Source organism: Hoplias malabaricus, chromosome 13, assembly GCF_029633855.1.
Source record: "Hoplias malabaricus isolate fHopMal1 chromosome 13, fHopMal1.hap1, whole genome shotgun sequence".
In the NCBI taxonomy this organism is placed as follows: Eukaryota; Metazoa; Chordata; class Actinopteri; order Characiformes; family Erythrinidae; genus Hoplias; species Hoplias malabaricus.
Genome location: NC_089812.1, coordinates 8,785,440 through 8,805,605, shown reverse-complemented (window position 1 = coordinate 8,805,605; position 20,166 = coordinate 8,785,440).

Here is a 20,166-nt window from a genome sequence, read left to right as displayed (position 1 = left end):
CGGCTGGATGCGCCGCTTTCACGAGGACAGGAGCGGTTGGAGGCGCCGCTTTCACGAGGACAGGAGCGGCTGGATGCGCCGCTTTCTCGAGGACAGGAGTGGCTGGAGGCGCCGCTTTCACGGAGACAGGAGCGGCTGGAGACACCGCTTTCACGGAGACAGGAGCGGCTGGTTTCGCCGCTTTCACGGAGACAGGAGCGGCTGGTTTCGCCGCGTCCACGGAGACAGGAGTGGCGGGCGCCGCATTCACGGGGACAGGACAAATTTAGATGGGATTTAAACAAATGATGGGATATCATTATGGAAGTGGCCAAAGCTATGCATCGTCTTTTCAAGGTCGAACTGAAATCACCAGAGATGATTCCAACAGTAAAACATATCTGAAACTGTCCAGAGTGACAGTGGAGGACTCAGTCACAGTGATAAATATCAGCTGAAACACTGTACAAAAACCTGCAGGTGGTAAAGAGTGTAAAGAAGTACCACAGGGGGCAGTAGAGGATAAGAAATGAACAGCAGAATGACAAGTGCCAGGAAATTTATACACTGCCTCGAGTTGAGTTAGACCAGTCATGAGATCATCAGATTCACACGGTTCCATGTTCTGTTGTGGTTTAAAATGTGTCAGGAGACAATCCGTAATGCACAACAAGCATAAGCTCTATGTAGTAACAGATAAATATGGTCGTACACAGTAAAATCCCCAGTGTTAAATCAACACAATTAATGTTAAATTAACCCTGTTAGTGTAATAATTTAACTCTCAGTGTTAAAATAACACTAATAATGTTGATTTAACACTGGTGAATTTACTGTGTACAATTGTTTTTGTTTTTTATGCTCAGTTGTATTTGCTGACTGGTTGATGGGCCTCTCTTAAAACTGCACAAGTCAAAACAACACGTCCAAACATTTGCAAACACTCTCACTGACTGATCACTTCACCTACTGTAACTTGTACCCATTCCAAAAGGGGGGTAAACTGTCCATGACGTCATGATGCAAATCCAGTGTGAACTGAGTGTGTCCAGTACTTATGGTCTGCTGAGCTGAGTGGAGCATTAGAGTCTCATCAACCCTCACCATGAAGAACACACTCTCCTTATTACTGCTGCTTGTCACCTTCAGCAGTGAGTTCCTAAACCTTTGATTCAGATTTTATCTTCATGTAATTGCAATGTAATTAATAACACAATATTTCTCTTGTTTCAACAGGTGTGAAATGTCAAAGTATGGAATCATTAGAAAGTGCAGTTCAGGTAAAACCTGGAGAAACTCTGAGTCTCTCCTGTAGAGGATCTGGATTCACTTTTAGCAGCTACTACATGCACTGGATGAGACAAAAGTTGGGATAACCACTGGAATGGATGGGAGGTGCTGGTTACACTGCACCTAAGTCTTTTCAAGGTTGAAGAGAATTCACCAGAGACAATTCCAAAAGCATGATATATCGGAAACTGTTTGGAATGACAGTAGAGGACAATGCTGTGTATTACTAGAATCACAGTGATAAATATCTGTGGTAACACTGTACAAAAATATCAGTCTGTTGCTAGATGGCTATTTTCATGTGGGGATGATTTTTCAGGGTCTTAGTCTCAGCAGGTGGCAAAAGCGATCAACCAAAACATCCACAGGAGCAGTAGAGGACAAGAGATGAAGTAAAGTGTGACCTGTGCTGCATTGTCTTAAGATTCAGCAGTAACTTCAGTCGACTAATGTCATACTTAAATTTTATTTCCCTCAGAATTCCTCTTCTTTCAGAATTAATGCTGATATATTTATTTCCCATGAGCCCACTGTCTGACTTGTGCAAACAGTTTTATATTGCACTTATTAATCTGATCCCATGACATTAAAAATCCATTATTAAAAATTGTCCACTAATATTACACCTGTGGTGTGCCCCAGGATGCAATCCTAGGCCCCCATTGACCTTACGTAACACCTTGGTTTAACCAAATAGTCCAAGATTCCACTGAATGCTGGTCATTTTTAAATGTAAGCAAACATCCTGTTGCATGAAGCTCATAATTAATATTGTGTTTCATGAATTACACAAATTTAAAACTTATGTTTTTCAAAGATCCACCAAATCTGTACAATCTAAAATCACCTGCTTTTCTAATAACAACCTGCAATGTGAAATTGACTTGTGAAATCATGATTCAGGGTCATATGAAATTTGTTCCTGCATTTAACGCATTTGTGGAACTGAACACACACACACACACACACACACACACACACACACACATACACAAACATTTAAGGTGAGTGATCCCATCCTCCACACCCATGGAGCAATTTGGGGTAAAGTGACTTGCTCAAAGGTCCTTCAGCTGTGGATTCTCATGATGGTTTTGGGCATAGAACTAGAGACCTGTCCCAATCCCAAGGCCGCTCCTCTAAACTTTAAACCCTGTCTATCCCCATTATCATGAGGACAGCATGTATATGTATTTTTCTATGTCCATGACGTCATGATGCAAATCCAGTGTGAACTGAGTGTGTCCAGTACTTATGGTCTGCTGAGCTGAGTGGAGCAGTAGAGTCTCATCAACCGTCACCATGAAGAACACACTCTCCTTATTACTGCTGCTCCTCACCTTCAGCAGTGAGTTCCTCAAGCTTTGATTCAGACTTTATCTTCATGTAATTACAATGTAATTAATAATACAATATTTCACTTGTTTCAACAGGTGTGAAATGTCAAAGTATGGAATCATTAGAAAGTGCAGTTCAGGTAAAACCTGGAGAAACTCTGAGTCTGTCCTGTAGAGGATCTGGATTCACTTTTTGTGACTATAGCATGCACTGGATCAGACAGAAGGCTGGAAAACCACTGGAATGGATGGGTCGTGTTCATCCTAGTGGAAGTGGGAATGACTACGCAGCATCTTTTCGAGGTCGAATTGAAATCACCAGAGACAATTAAAACAGTAAATCATATATGAAACTGTCCAGAGTGACAGTAGAGGACTCTGGAGCTGTGTATTACTGTGCAAAAGAGTCACAGTGATAAATATCTGTGGAAACACTGTACAAAAACCTGCAGGTGGCAAAGAAGGTGAAGGACCACCACAGGGGGCAGTAGAGGATTAGAAATGAACAGCAGAATGATCAGTGTCTGAATCTTTATGGTTTCATGTTGAGTGTGAGTGCTGTTAGTTCATCAGATCCACGCTGTTTCAGGTTCTGTTGTGGCTTAAAAAGTGTCATGACACAATCCACAATGCACCATAAACACAAGCTGTATTCTGAGTGCTGCAGAGAGGTCTATTGGAACAGCTAATCCAGACTCTGCTGTCCTACCAAACCAACCCCACCCCGCACCCATCTGATTTCCTGCCAACTTAGCCCCAGTACATAAAACTGCTGATGCCACTGGCAGACCGATAGCGTTATAAATGTCCAACAGCATGTAACTCTAAATAAACATGTATATGAGTTTTCTAACACTGTAATTATTGATCATTCTTTATAAGTTGAACATATTTCTGAGACATATGCTCAACTGTGATCACAGTCAGTTTTCCTGTATAAAAGAACAAAAAACCAAAGAGAGAGGTCTGGAACAACCACAGATAGTCTAAGATGACCATGCGCAGTGGAAACCGAGGGCTGCTCAGGTATAAAACGCCCCAGCACTGGCCCGTGGGAGTGGAAATGTGTTCTGTTTAGTGACTGAGCTACATCAAATACATTTGGAATAAGGTAGAGTGGCATTTGTGATCAAAATCACTAATGTCTATGGGTCGCCATCAGATCCTCATAAAACTGCTTCTACACCAGGTGTAAACTTATTCTACAAAAGGAGAGGGGGTAAGTGGTCCATGACGTCATGATGCAGATACAGTGTGAACTGAGTGTGTCCAGTACTTATGGTCTGCTGAGCTGATTGAAGCAGTAGAGTCTCATCAACCCTCACCATGAAGAACACACTCTCCTTATTACTGCTGCTCCTCACCTTCAGCAGTGAGTTCCTCAACCTTTGATTCAGACTTTATCTTCATGTTATTACAATGTAATTAATAATACAATATTGCTCTTGTTTCAACAGGTGTGAAATGTCAAAGTATGGAATCATTAGAAAGTGCAGTTCAGGTAAAACCTGGAGAAACTCTGAGTGTCTCCTGTAGAGGATCTGGATTCACTTTTAGCAGCTATGAAATGCACTGGATCAGACAGAAGGCTGGAAAACCACTGGAATGGATGGGACGTGTTTATAATGATGGGAGTGGGAATGACTATGCAGCATCTTTTCGAGGTCCAATTGAAATCACCAGAGACAATTCCAACAGCAAATCATATCTGAAACTGTCCAGAGTGACAGTAGAGGACTCAACTGTGTATTTCTATACAAAAGAGTCACAGTGATAAATATCTGTGGAAACACTGTACAAAACCTGCAGGTGGTAAAGAAGGTGAAGGACCACCACAGGGGGCAGTAGAGGATTAGAAATGAACAGCAGAATGAATCTGAATCTTTACAGTTTCATGTTGAGTGTGAGTGCTGTTACTTCATCAGATCTACACTGTTCCATGTTCTGTTGTGGCTTAAAAAGTGTCATGACTCAATCCACAATGCACCACAAGCACAAGCTGCATTCTGAGTGCTGCAGGGAGGTCTATTGGAACAGCTAATCCAGACTCTGCTGTCCTACCAAACCAACCCCACCCCGCACCCTTCTGATTTCCTGCCAACTTAGCCCCAGTACATAAAACTGCTGATGCCCCTGGCAGACCGATCGTGTTATAAATGTCCAACAGCATGTAACTCAAAAAAAGACATGTCAATGAGTTTTCTAACACTGTAATTACTGATCATCCTTTATAAGTTGAACATATTTCTGAGATGTATGCTCAGCTGTGATCACAGTCAGTTTTCCTGTATAAAAGAACACAAAACAAAACAGAGAGTTCTGGAACAACCACAGATAGACTAAGATGGCCATGCCCAATTGTAAGCGATGGCTGCTCAGGTATAAAATCCCCCAGCACTGGCCTGTGGAAGTGGAAATGTGTTCTGTTTAGTGACTGAGCTCCGTCAAGTACATGTGGATTAAGTTAGAGTGGCATTTGTGATCAAAATCACTGATGTCTATGGGGCTAGGTGCCATCAGATCCTCACAGAAATGCTTCAACATCAGGTGTAAACTCTTTCTACAAAATCTAACAGAAGTTTAATCTTAAATGTACATGTCACGCCCTTGTTCTGTCTTGTCTGTTGTCCCTGCCATGTGCTCATTTAGTACATGGCTTTGTTTGTTTGTTGTCCATGTCTCCACCCTTGTCCCGCCTTTGGTCCGCCTCCTTGTCCGTCCTCCTCGTTAGCTGTCTCAGGTGTGTCTTGTCTGTGTCATGTATTTAAGTTCCCTTGTCTAGTTCCTGTTTGTCGGTCATTCGTTTCATGCCCCAAGTCATTAGTGTTCCTTCCAGTTTTGCTGTGCTGTGTTGTTACTCAGTCTGGTCTGTCTGTTTCTGTTTTTCCTACGTCATGTTGTTAAGTCTGTCTGTCGTCATTGGAACTCACTGAAAATAGGTCCAATAGCATGATGTATCTGAAACTGTCCAGAGTGACAGTAGAGGACTCAGCTGTGTATTACTGTGCACGAGAGTCACAGTGATAAATGTCTGTGGAAACACTGTACAACAACCTGCAGGTGGTGAGGAAGGTAGAGACCCACTACAGGGGGCAGTAGAGGATTAGAAATGAACAGCAGAATAAGCAGGGGCAGAATTTCACACACTAACTCTAGGAGGTTGAACACGTTCATCAGTTAATCAAATCTGCACAGAATCATTTTCTGTTATGGGTTAAAATATGTAAATAGTGAATGACTAAAGGAAAATACAGCTCAGAATACTAAGATCTGCAATAGAAATAACTTAATAATCTTATTTAGAGAATTAAGGCTTTCCAAGCCAGCATTAATCTTGATTTAATCTGCACTTTCCCAGGCACCACTGAACATCCTAGAACAATGAAGTGTTTATACGATTTTGTGCACAAGAGGAGTGAACCCCTTGATAGGAACATCATTATTTCCACATCACATCATTGCTTCCAAGCGAAAGAGTAACCCATTAAAAATCCTTAAAGTGGACACAGTATACCTCTTTTTAAACAAGTTAGAATACGTTTATTGGCAATGCAAAACATGTTCATGAAGTTCTCTGCACAAAATTGCTGTCACATAAAGAGATTTCACCAGCTCTCTTCTTGCCCGTTTCAGTCAATTTCAGAACGAGCCATATAAGGGTTCTGTCGCTTTCATGCAAATAAGTTGCTGCTGGCCACGCCCCAACCAGCCCATGCATTTGTCTGATTCGGTAACAGTTGCAGTCTTTAAGGTGGAATAGAAGAAAAAGAAGCAAATGTAGCTGTTTATTTCCCAGCTTGCACATTTTGTCACCTTAAATGATTCAGTAGTTTTGTACAGGCACCTGTAACTGCTTCACTGTTTAAGGGGTTTAAAAAAAACATCAAATATGCTGGTGTTAGTGTGTGGTAATGTGTGAATGTAACGACAGCTTTTAATGTGGAACAGAAATTTCAAAAAACTCAACTTAGCACTTGAAAATAATTACATCATTTTTTTTAAAGTGGTATGAAATAGTAAGAAACTTTTAGACTGTACTGGTGTGTTTGGGGAAGTTTAAACGAGTACTAGACATTATTAAAACATCAGTATAGCTTCACTTTTCAGCTTTAAAGTTTGGTTCATGATACTGTGGCAATGCGAAGCTTGTAAGGTCATGGAGAGCAGCTGCATGAAGTGCACACCACCTCTAAATATATTTATGTAGACTATTATTTAGTTACTATCCAATCTGGAGAAGAACAATCTCAGGTTTACTTCACTGCTGTTCCCACAGATCAGTCTTGTGGAATGTTTTTTTTCCTCTTTTCATTTACTGAAGGATAGTTTTACTTCATTTTCGCCTATACACAAATTCTCCCTAACTTGAGACCAGGAAGGCCTTCGTTAATTTGCGGGGCCATATGCAACGTGTGTAATGAGTGTATAGGGTGGTCTGGCTCTGGCTGCACAAACACCTTAATGAATGCCAGGGTGGATCTATGCAAATTTCCCTAGTGTGACGTTACAGTAAGGCAGCCACCCAAATGGCACATAGAAGCATATGATTCTTGACACCAAACTCTTTCAACTGATTTACAGAAATTGGGTGGATTTTTTTTCCCATGACTGGAGTGGTTATACACAGCAAATTCACGAGTGTTAAATACACACCATTAGTTTAAAGATGTAAACTTGTCAACATTCTCAGTGTTAATTTAATGCTAATAGTGTTAATTTAACAATAGTGAACTTGCTGTGCACCTACAGGGTTTTGTACAGTGTATCCACAGATTGTTATCATGGTGACACTCATGCACAGTAATACACAGCATAGTCCTCTACTGTCACTCTGGACATTTTCAGATAAACCATGCTTTTAGAATAATCTTGGGTGATTTCAGCTCTTCTTTGATAAGATGCTGTCATACCTAACGAGTCTCCCTACCTCTCTAGTAACCCTCAAGACAGGTTGGACTTCAATTCCCAGGATTCCACTCTGTCTCAAGTTCCTGTCACATGCCCTCAGTCAGCCAATCAGGGAGGGCTTTCTCGTTCATCATCCCCGGAGTTCTAATCTGTGTCACCTGGATAACTCGGCTTGAGGGTATATTAGGACAAACTGTTTTAGGCTCTTTGCAAAGTATTGCCTTCTGTTACGGTGCTATACTGAGCTGCTATTTTCGGACTTCGTTTCCCTTGTTCCTTTCGTGTTTGTGTTTTCCGGTGTCTTCTGGCTTCCGTTACTGTGATTGTGTGTTCGTGTTCTCAGTTATCGTGTATGTTAGCTTCGGCTTCGTGTATGTCTTTCCCTGTGTGAATAAATCCTGTCTTCATCTGCAAGCGTCTGCCCCATTTCGGTGTCGTTACAGTAATACTTTGCCCAATTATGCAGACGGCGGAAACCGACGGGATTCATACCGCCGTTAGTACCCAGGGACAATTACTGGGTCAACACCACCAACTTCTGGATTCGCTAAGTAAGTCCCTTGACACTCTTACTGAACATCAGCGTGTGCAGCAGGAGCAACTAACGGCTTTGACAAATAATATGGGACAACTTGTTTCTCAGTTTCGACAACAGAATCCTACGAGCTTTCCTGCTCATCCAACTTCTTCCCCTGTTACAAGTCAGCCAAGTCCCTTCTTGGTCAGTAAACCAGATATGTTTAACGGTTCCCCTAATCAATGCAAGGGTTTTTTGTTACAATGTTCTCTCTTTTTTGCTAATTCTCCTCCTAGCTCGGATCAACAGCGCATTTCGTTTTTGAATTCTCGGTTAACAGGCAAGGCGTTAGATTGGGCTACGGCTGTTTGGTCCACCGTTCAGTCTTACACTTACGAGAAATTTATCCAGGGATTCAAAACTGTGTTTGATCACCCGCATGAGGGACACTCTTTAGGGGAACTATTGTTGCAACTTAAACAGGGTACTCAATCCGTGTCAGGGTATGCGCTAAGATTTCGGACTCTTGCAGCCGGTAGTGGTTGGAACAACCCTGCCTTGATCATAGCCTTCCGTAATGGATTAAATTCTGATATTTTGACTGAGATGGCTTGTAAGGATGATGGCTTGTCATTAGACGAGATAATTTCTCTGGCTATTCGGCTTGATCAATTGAGACAGGATCGTGGTTCTCGGAGACTCCCTACGTTTAATTCAGCCGTCAGCTCTCCACGTCGGATCGTCCCTGTGCATCGGGAGCGCTCTGAGGACTCTCACCCAGATCCAGAGCCACCCCAACCTATGCAATGGGATGGGTTTCGCCTGTCTCCAGAGGAGAGGCTCCGTCATCTGCAGAGAGGTCTGTGCCTGTACTGTGGGATTCCCGGTCATGTGATACGGGAGTGTAGGAGTTGCCCTCGTAGAACCATGGCACCGACCCCAGGAAAGCGCGTGGAATCTATTCCACGCGCTAATGTGGTGAGTATACCCACGTTGGGGTTGGTATCCAAGTCCTTTTTCCTCCCTGTGATGTTTGACTGCTCTACGTCTCTTGCTGTGTTTTCAGCCTTAATCGATTCTGGAGCGGAGGGAAATTTTATTCATTCCAGGCTGGTGGAGCAGCTCCAGATCCCTGTGGAACATCTTGACACGCCAATGAGACTGTCGGCCATGGATGGGGATCCAGTAGGAGAGGGAGTTGTCTCTCTAATCACCAGACCCGTTGCTGTCTCTGTTAGTGCCCTCCACCGAGAGAAGACGTGTTTTTTTGTCATTAACTCAACGGATTATGAAGTAATCTTGGGGTTACCCTGGCTTCAGAGACATAATCCTGTTATTTCCTGGGCAGAGAGGGAGATCATATCCTGGTCAACCTATTGTCATTCCCACTGTCTTAAATTCCCCTCAGTTAAGGTTCAGTCCACCACCATAGAGAGTCCAAACACCCATACCCCTGTTGATCTTCCCTCAGAATACAAGGATCTTATAGAAGTGTTCAGTAAAACTAAGGCCACCCAACTTCTTCCTCACCGAGAATATGACTGTGCTATAGACCTGATAGAGGGTGCTATTCTACCCAAGTCCCGGGTATATCCCTTAACTCAGGGTGAGGAGAGAGCTATGGAGGATTATATCAAGGAGGCTTTAGAACAGGGTTTTATACGGCCTTCCACCTCTCCTGTTGCAGCCGGGTTTTTCTTTGTTAAAAAGAGAGACGGGGGGCTTCGACCTTGTATAGACTACCGTGGGCTTAATCAGATATCTAAAGCCTATCCTTATCCTTTGCCTCTAGTCCCAGTCGCCTTAGAACAGCTTCGCGGTGCCACCATCTTTTCTAAATTAGATATCCGTAGTGCCTATAACTTAATCCGAATACGTGAGGGTGATGAGTGGAAGACGGCCTTTATTACCACTAGGGGGCACTACGAATACACAGTAATGCCTTTTGGGTTAAACAATTCACCCGCAGTGTTTCAGGCCTTTTTGAATGATGTTTTAAGGGAAATGCTTGGTGTATATGTTGTTGCGTATATCGATGATATACTCATTTACTCCCCGAATAAGGAGAGTCACATTCAACATGTGAGAAGTGTGCTTTCACGCCTCCTGGAACATCAGCTGTATGCGAAGGGAGAGAAGTGTGAATTTCATCGTTCGTCTGTATCGTTCTTAGGTTACATTATCAGCTCCGAGGGGATTGTAATGGACAATCATAAAATTGATGCTATTTTAAACTGGCCGACTCCAACTTCCATCAAGGATCTACAGAGGTTCTTAGGGTTTGCAAATTTCTATCACCGTTTTATACGAAATTTTAGCAGCAAGGCCTCGCCCTTAACTAATTTGCTAAAGGGTAATCCTAAAAGGTTGATCTGGAATACGGAGGCTCAGGGGGCATTTGAGAATTTAAAGAAGATGTTTACTACCACCCCCATTTTAAAACATCCGGACCCCTCTCAACCCTTTGTAGTTGAGGTAGATGCCTCGGAGGTGGGAGTTGGAGCCATTTTATCACAAAGGGTTGGTGAACCTAAGAGATTGCATCCTATAGCCTTTTATTCACACAAAATGTCTTCTGCTGAATGTAATTATGGTATTGGTGACAGAGAGCTCCTAGCCATTAAATTAGCTTTAGAGGAGAGGCGCCATTGGCTGGAGGGGGCGTTACACCCTTTTGTGGTGCTCACAGACCACAAAAATCTAGAATATTTGAAATCTGCTAAAAGACTGAATCCTCGTCAGGCTTGTTGGTCTCTATTTTTCTCTCGTTTTAATTTCTCCATATCCTATCTCCCAGGCACCCGTAATATTAAGGCGGATGCCCTATCTCGAATATACATGCCCTCTGAGGCGGCCACTACTCCCCAACGGGTGTTACCACCGTCCGTTTCGGTTTCCCCTGTTCGTTGGGAGATAGATGAGGAGATAGATCAGGCACTTTCCCAGAGTAGTATTCCACCTCAATGTCCTAGGGGGAAGAAATTTGTACCTATGCAGTGTAGGGACAAGCTCATTACTTGGGCCCACTCAGCCCTTACTTCTGGCCATCCAGGGGAGACTCGCACCATGCAGTTAATCAAGGGTAGATATTGGTGGGAGAACATGTCTTCTGATGTGCATCGCTTTGTTTCTTCTTGCTCCACGTGCTCTCAGTGTAAAATACCTAGAACACTCCCTGCAGGCAAGCTTATGCCCTTACCAGTCCCATCTCGCCCCTGGTCACACATTGCTGTAGATTTTGTCACTGATTTGCCATTGTCACAAGGACACACAGTCATACTTACAATAATAGACAGGTTCTCACGAGCAGTCCGGTTCATCCCTTTTCCTAACCTCCCTACAGCTTTCCAAACCGCTGAGACATTGTTTAACCAGGTCTTCCGTCTCTATGGTGTCCCTGAGGATGTAGTGTCAGATAGAGGACCCCAGTTTACCTCTCGAGTGTGGTCAGCCTTTTTTGAGATGCTTGGAGTAAGCGTTAGCCTCACGTCGGGGTATCACCCCCAGTCTAATGGTCAGTGTGAGCGTATGAACCAAGAATTGGGGAAATTTCTAAGAATTTATTGTTTTGAAAATCAAGCTGACTGGTCCCAGTTCTTGCCATGGGCGGATATTGCTCAGAACTCTCTAACGAGCTCGGTTACTGGTTTAACTCCTTTTGAGTGTATTTTAGGCTTCCAACCCCCGCTTATGCCTTGGACAGCTTCTCCCTCTGAGGTACCTGCAGTAGATGATTGGATGCAGCGTAGTGAACGGGTGTGGGAGCAAACTCATCAGCGAATCGAGGAGGTTATACGTCGTCATAAAAGACAGGCAGACAACCGTCGAGGCGAGACACCCGTGTATCTCCCAGGGGACCGAGTGTGGCTCTCTACTAAGGATTTCAGATCTTCAGAGGGGAGTAAGAAGTTGTTGCCCAAGTTCATTGGTCCTTTTAAGATAATTCGGAGAGTCAATGAAGTGACCTACAAACTTCACTTACCTGTTCAGTATCATGTGTCTAATACATTTCATGTCTCCCTCTTAAAACCGGTGAACCCCGGTCCATTAGACGAGTCTACGCCTGACAGTGTGCCTCCGCCTCCAGCTGGTCTTGGGGGGTCTCCTGTGTATGCCGTCCGACGGTTGCTGGATTCCAGGAGGAGGAGAGGTAATCTCCAATATCTAGTGGATTGGGAGGGCTATGGACCGGAGGAGTGTAGTTGGGTACCCGCCAGAGATGTGTTGGATCCTGGCCTTAAGGAGGACTTCCATGAACGACATCCAGAGAAGCCTGGCCCCAGACCGAGAGGCCGGCCTCAGAGGCGTGTGAGGAGTCCCTCCGCGGGTTCCTCCAACCTTTTTCCCAGAAGGCGCAGTTCTAGGGACTCCTCTGTTCCACACCAAGACGGACCCACGGGGGCCCAGCTGGGGGCTGCACGAGGAGGAGGGCACGCTCGTCGTCGGCGTCCTCGTCTTTCGGCATCCTCGGACTCCTTGGGGGGGAATACTGTCATACCTAACGAGTCTCCCTACCTCTCTAGTAACCCTCAAGACAGGTTGGACTTCAATTCCCAGGATTCCACTCTGTCTCAAGTTCCTGTCACATGCCCTCAGTCAGCCAATCAGGGAGGGCTTTCTCGTTCATCATCCCCGGAGTTCTAATCTGTGTCACCTGGATAACTCGGCTTGAGGGTATATTAGGACAAACTGTTTTAGGCTCTTTGCAAAGTATTGCCTTCTGTTACGGTGCTATACTGAGCTGCTATTTTCGGACTTCGTTTCCCTTGTTCCTTTCGTGTTTGTGTTTTCCAGTGTCTTCTGGCTTCCGTTACTGTGATTGTGTGTTCGTGTTCTCAGTTATCGTGTATGTTAGCTTCGGCTTCGTGTATGTCTTTCCCTGTGTGAATAAATCCTGTCTTCATCTGCAAGCGTCTGCCCCATTTCGGTGTCATTACAGATGCTGCAAAGATACCCACATGTCCCATCCATTCCAGTGGTTTTCCAGCCTTCTGTCTGATCCAGTGCATGTAGTAGCTGCTAAAACTAAATCCAGATCCTCTACAGAAGAGAATCAGAGTTTCTCCATGTACAAGACAGCACCTACAGGATTGGCTGTTAAGATAGCCCACCATGCAGCACTCACAACAGCTTTTCCTTGTGCATTATGGATTGTGTTATTTGTAAGAGACGATTTTATTTTGTGTTTTTCTAACCACAAATGTATTACGTTTAATTAACGTACATAATTTGCTAGTACGGACCATGCCTGTAGAGGCTGAAATGGGGAGGTGAACTCAGAAGTCTTTTGGGGAAGAGTTCAGGGCGGCTTATGAATGCGTATGAAGGCAGACCCCCCTGTTGAATAAATGAATATGAAAAAAAGGGTGGAGACGGGGTGGAGGCGGGAGCAAATTTAAAACAGCAGGCTGAGTGGGCTTGATAAAGGCCAAACACAGCTCCAAATATGGGGATCAGCAGGAATGACCCGGCGAGGAGGATCGAACTGATGTCGTGAAGCAGTCAAGTCGAGATCCATCTCCTGAAATTCTAGTGTGACTGGTAATTTGAATATTCAGATGCTGCAGTGGTAAAGGGGTGATGATTGCGAAATATGATAGAGTCAGAGTTGGTCTTAAGATGGACAAGATCATCACGTCGGCAGAAATCAAATTGATCAACTAATAGTATAATTTTAAAGTATCAACAGCTAAATGTCATTAAGCTACGGTATAACAATAATAGTGACATTTATCTGGGGCCACCATGATAGTACATCAGGCTGGATACACTGGACAGAGTGTGGCTAAGTCCAGTTTCTACTTCAGTGTATTTGATGGTGATTGGGTAATAGTGAGGGGTCTGAGACTGGCAACAATAGGTGGAAAATGGATTAGTAGCAGCCTTGAAGTCAAGTACTACAGAGGGGCAGCATTAATAAAGCGAGATGTTTTTTCATTGGCAGGTGTGCCCTGGTGGTGCCTTTCCAATGGCATAGAGGAAACTGAGAACGGAATGGTGATCTAGAGGGATGACAGATGAGGCCAGTTAAGAAGCCCAAAAAGGTCAGCACTGCAGGAAAGGCGATATAGAGAGAAGGCAGTTTGTCACATGGGAGAAAACTCTGAAAGAGAAAAATCCAAAAGGTGCTGAGGAGCTCAAGCAAGGAGGCAAGGTAGAAAGTTGACTACAAGATAACGAAGATGCCTAGGGGATGATTAAAAACAGGTGCCAGAGGTGGCGTCAAGTGCCTGAGTGCTGGTCCAAGGTAACCTGGGGAGAGAGCATAAGCTGGAACTTAGGGGCTAGATAGCAGCGTGGTTGTGAAGATAGGAGGACAGGTTGAAGGTCCACAGCGCCTGGAGGAATTGGTGCGAACAGTACCATAGGAGGCAGGGTGAGGTGCTGTTGCTAGCCGAGGGATGAAAGATTAAGGTTCTCGCTGGCACGAGCTGGAAAGTTAGAAGCTGAGAGCGACATAGCGGCTTCATGTGAGAGGGTGAATTAAATTTGAGGTGGCGTCAAGGGCCCGAGTGCTGTGTGGGGGTGCTGGTCCAAGGCCATGCCTGAGAAGAGAGCATAAGCTAGAACTTAGGGGCTCGGAGCAGCATGATCGCGAAGAGGAGAGGTCAGGTTGAAAGCCCGCAGCTGCTGGAAGAATTAGTATGAACAGTACCATAAAGGCAGTGCGAGGTGCAGTCGCTAGGAGAAGCTTAGCTGCAAGCAGAAGCAGAAGGTAAGATCCAGCAGGAGACAGTGAAAGCCGTACAGTGGATGCAGGGCACCGTTTGTTTGTGAGGGAAAGGCATAGGGATGAGCATCCACAGCAGTTTTGGAGGAGAGTGCAAGCTGAGAAGTTGGAGGTGGGCGTTGTTGCCGCAAAGCTATGGGGTTGGGACGAAGGTCTGTGGCATCAGAGAGGAGGGCTGTAAAGGAACAGCAGGATGCAGCGAAACCACAAGGGTTGGGGATTAGGAAGAAGGCCCACATCAGGAGAGAGGGAGTGCTCTAAAGGAAGAGGTGGGGTGCGGGACAGCCACAAATGAGAGGATTAGGACATGGCCCGTAATGGCACCCGGGAAGACGTTGAGCTGGAAGGTCAGAGACTTGGAGTAGTGCAGCAGCAAGAAGTGGGGGATAAAGGTCCACCGAAGCACCTGAAAACAAAGCAGGAGCTAGAAGCTGTAGAGTGTGAGTAGCAAGGCAGCACAGAGGACGGTCCGGTACGATAGTCCACAGCAGCATCTGAAAAGAGAGTATAAACTGGAAGCTGGAGGGTGGGAGAAGCACATCAGCAGAGGAGTCAGGATGAGGGTCTGCAGCACCTAAATAGAAGAATGAGAATTGTAATGTTTGAGGCAGGGTATGGCGCAGCCCCAAATTGAGGAGGTTGGGATGAGCGTCCACAAAGTATGCAAGCTGCTGATATAGAGGCTGGGAAAATGAGACGATCGGATGAGAGCAAATCTAGGGTGAGGAAGCTGTGCAGCAAGGAGACTGCATAGAATGCCCAGAGCGGCAGGCAGGAGGCAGGCCCACAACAGCAATCTGTAGAGGGGGTGCAAGCTGGAAAATATGAGGCAAAGAGCATCAGCAGAGGTAGAGAGTGGAAGGTAAATGAATCAGCAATGAGGAAGCCATGCAGTGAGAAGACCGCATCGAGTGCCCAGAGCGCTGGATAGGAGACAGGTCACCATGGCACCTATAGAGGGGTGTGGGCCAGAAGGTCTGAGGCATACAGCTGCGGCTGCAATGGGGGAAGAAGTGGGATGATGAGGGGAGGGGTGGGATGATAAGGGGAGGGGTGGGATGATGCGTAGAGTAGACCTACGTAGAGTAGACTGCGTCGAGTGCTCAGAGCGCTGGACGGGAGACAGGCCCGCCACAGCACCTATAGAGGGGTGTGAGCTAGAAGGTCTGAGGCATGCAACTGCGGCTGCGGTTGCAACGGGGGAAGAGGTAGGATGATGAAGGGAGGAGTGGGATGAAAAGGGGAGGGGTGGGATGATGCGTGGAGACAGATGTAGATGAAGAGAAAGGGAGGGGTGGGATGATGCATAGAGACAGATGTAGAGGAAGAGAAAGGGAGGGGTGAGATGATAAAGGGAGGGATGGGATGATGCATAGAGAGGATAAGATAGAAAGAAACAAACTTGGAGGGCTGTGTCTAAATGGGTGCAATGCTGTCAATCAAGGCAGTGTTCAGATGGAAAGAGGAGCCGATTTGGAATGGAGGCTTAAACATGCTGCCTGCTTTCTTTTCCAACATTTCAGATAGGACCATCTTGGCAAGCAGTGTAGGTAACCTACTGCCCTGGAGATGTGCATAAATATTGCAGATTCTAAGCCATTATCCAATTCAGCTCAGATAATTATATTATTATCAAAACAGCCCTCTAAGGCACTTACCTGTGAGACAGCAAAGACTATAAGACATTGAGGCTAATGTCTCCAGCTTAGACCCAACCAGGAAGGGTAACAGGAAGATGAAGAATGCTCCAGCAGGGAACACTGAGTCGGAGATAGAAGGTTGTGTCATCGCATTACTGCGCAGGGGCTCCTTACACTGGCAGACGGGTTTCTCTCTTCAGCTGAGTGAACGAAGGGGACTCCATTGTTTCAGAGCATGTTGCTGAAACGTCGAGGCTGTTCTGCCGGAGAGGAGGAAATGGGGGTCTCAAGGCGCTGTAGAGCTCGTAGCTGTGGAGCAGCAGCCATGACGACAGTAGATTTGCGTTCCCCAAAACACGAGGCAGTCCCGTTGCAGCATAGCCGTGACATGAAGCTAAGTGGAGGATCGAAGCCTTGCGCCAGCGTCGAAGGCAGATGCAGGGGGTCACTCGGGAGGCCGAATGCAGCGGGAGGAGAAGCAGGAAAACAGAGCACCGATTTGGAATGGGTAAGACAGCAGATCATAGAACAGTTGAAGCGGTTGCAGGCGCGACCATCCATCTCCTGAACTAAATGAGGCGAGTTTGTCCGACGCGGAAATGACGTGAATTTGCAGGGTGTATATAGGGCTGAGAGGAGGAGTTTGGGCGTTCCTACTCCCAAAATTATGTTATTACATAACTTCACTTATATTAATCACATATTATTTACAAGGACAAATTCTCTATATACACTCTACATACACCCAAAGTAATCCAGAAGCTTTGTAAATATAACAATAATAAATAGATATATTACCTAAAAAATATCTCTAAATGTCACTTAAACTCTGCTCAATTTTGTATGTTTGAATACTAAATTTAATCTTTCAAATCTACTTAATTTTTTCACTGAGATTTACTCAACTAATAATAATGTATATTTAAATATTTAAAATGTACTCAATGGGCGGCACAGTGGCACAGCAGGTAGTGTCGCAGTCACACAGCTCCAGGGACCTGGAGGTTGTAGGTTCGATTCCTGCTCCAGGTGACTGTCTGTGAGGAGTTGGTGTATTTTCCCCGTGTCCGCGTGGGTTTCCTCCAGGTGCTCCGGTTTCCTCCCACAGTCCAAAAACACACGTTGGTAGGTGGATTGGCGACTCAAAAGTGTCCATAGGTGTGAGTGTGTGTGTGTCTGTGTTGCCCTGTGAAGGACTGGCGCCCCCTCCAGGGTGTATTCCCACCTTGCGCCCAATGATTCCAGGTAGGCTCTGGACCCACTGCGACCCTGAATTGGATAAGCGGTTACAGATAATGAATGACATTATGTTACATCAAAAAATTGAGTACAGCACAGTATAGTATAGCATGGTGAATGTGGGCTAGATCAATATAAATCTCCCCAGCATTGGGCTGTGGAAGTGAAACTGTTTTCTCTGTAGTGACTGAACACTACACAATACAACTGGATAACACCAGATCTAATTGTCCAACATCAGTACCTCACCTCACTAATGTCTATGAAGTTGAATGCTATTAGATCCTCACAGCAATGTTCCAACATCAGGTGTAAATCCTTCCTACAAAAGGGGAGGCAGTTTTTGCAGAAATAGGGTGATAATCCATCCATGACGTCATGATGCAAATCCAGTGTGAAATGAGTATGTCCAGTACTTATGGTCTGCTGAGCTGAGTGTAGCAGTAGAGTCTCATCAACCCTCACCATGAAGAACACACTCTCCTTATTACTGCTGCTCCTCACCTCCTCACCTGCTCCTTATCTTCATGTAATTACAATTTAATTAATAATACAATATTTCACTTGTTTCAACAGGTGTGAAATGCCAAAGTATGAAATCATTAGAAAGTGCAGTTCAAGTAAAACCTGGAGAAACTCTCCTGTAGAGGATCTGGATTCACTTTTAGCAGCTATGAAATGCACTGGATCAGACAGAAGTCTGGAAGACCACTGGAATGGATGGGACGTCTTTATGGCAGTGGAAAGGGGCATGACTATGCAGCATCTTTTCAAAGTCGAATTGAAATCACCAGAGAGAATTCCAATAGCAAATCATATCTGAAACTGTCCAGAATGACAGTAGAGGACTCAGCTGTGTATTTCTGTGCAAATGATACACAGTAATAAATATCTTTGGAAACACTGTACAAAAACCTGCAGGTGGTGAAAAAGGTGAAGGACCACCACAGGGGGCAGTAGAGGATTAGAAATGAACAGCAGAATAATCATTGTCTGAATCTTTCCAATTTCATGTTGAGTGTGAGCGCTGTTAGTTCATCATATCCACACTGTTTCATGTTCTGTTGTGGCTTAAAAAGTGTCATGACACAATCCACAATGCACCATAAGCACGAGCTGCATTCTGAGTGCTGCAGGGAGGTCTATTGGAACAGTTAATCCAGACTCTGCTGTCCTACCAAACCAACCCCACCCCGCACCCATCTGATTTCCTGCCAACTTAGCCCCAGTACATGAAACTGCTGATGCCCCTGGCAGACCGATAGTGTTATAAATGTCCAACAGCATGTAACTCAAAGTAAACATGTATATGAGTTTTCTAACACTGTAATTACTGATCATCTTTTATAAGTTGAACATATTTCTGAGACATATGCTCAATTGTGATCACAGTCAGTTTTCCTGTATAAAAGAACACAAAACTAAACAGAGAGTTCTGGAACAACCACAGATAGACTAAGATGACCATGCCCAGTGGTAAGCGAGGGCTACTCAGGTATAAAACCCCGCAAAACTGGTGTGTGTTGAAGTGGAAATGTGTTCTGTTTAGTGACTGAGCTCCGTCAAATACATTTGGAATAAGTTAGAGTGGTATTTGTGATCAAAATCACTAATGTCTATGGGGCTTGGTGCCATCTGATCCTCACAGAAATGCTTCTATATCAGGTGTAAACTCATTCTACAAAAAGAGAGGGGAGTAAGTGGTCCATGACATCATGATGCAAATCTAGTGTGAACTGAGTGTGTCCAGTTCTTATGGTCTGCTGAGCTGAGTGGAGCAGTAGAGTCTCATCAACCCTCACCATGAAGAACACACTCTCCTTATTACTGCTGCTCCTCACCTTCAGCAGTGAGTTCCTCAACCTTTGATTCAGACTTTATCTTCATGCAATTACAATGTACTTAATAATACAACATTTCTCTTGTTTCAACAGGTGTGAAATGTCAAAGTATGGAATCATTAGAAAGTGCAGTTCAGGTAAAACCTGGAGAAACTCTGAGTCTCTCCTGTAGAGGATCTGGATTTAATTTTGGAGGCTATCACATGCACTGGATCAGACAGAAGGCTGAAAAACCACTGGAATGGATGGGACGTGTTTATAGTGATGGGAGTGGGAATGACTATGCAGCATTTTTTCGAGGTCGAATTGAAATCACCAGAGACAATTCCAACAGCAAATCATATCTGAAACTGTCCAGAGTGACAATAGAGGACTCAGCTGTGTATTACTGTGCACGAGAGTCACAGTGGTAAATATCTGTGGAAACACTGTACAAAAACCTGCAGGAGGTAAAGAATGTAAGGAACCACCACAAGGGAGCAGTAGATGATAAGAAATGAACAGCAGAATGACAATTGCCAGGAAATTTACTCACTGCTACGAGTTGAGTCAGACCAGTCATTAGTTCATCAGATTCACACAGTTCCACCTTCTGTTGTGGTTTAAAATGTGTCAAGAGACAATCCGTAATGCACAACAAGCAGAAGATCTATGTAGTAACAGCTAAATATGGTCGTACACAGTA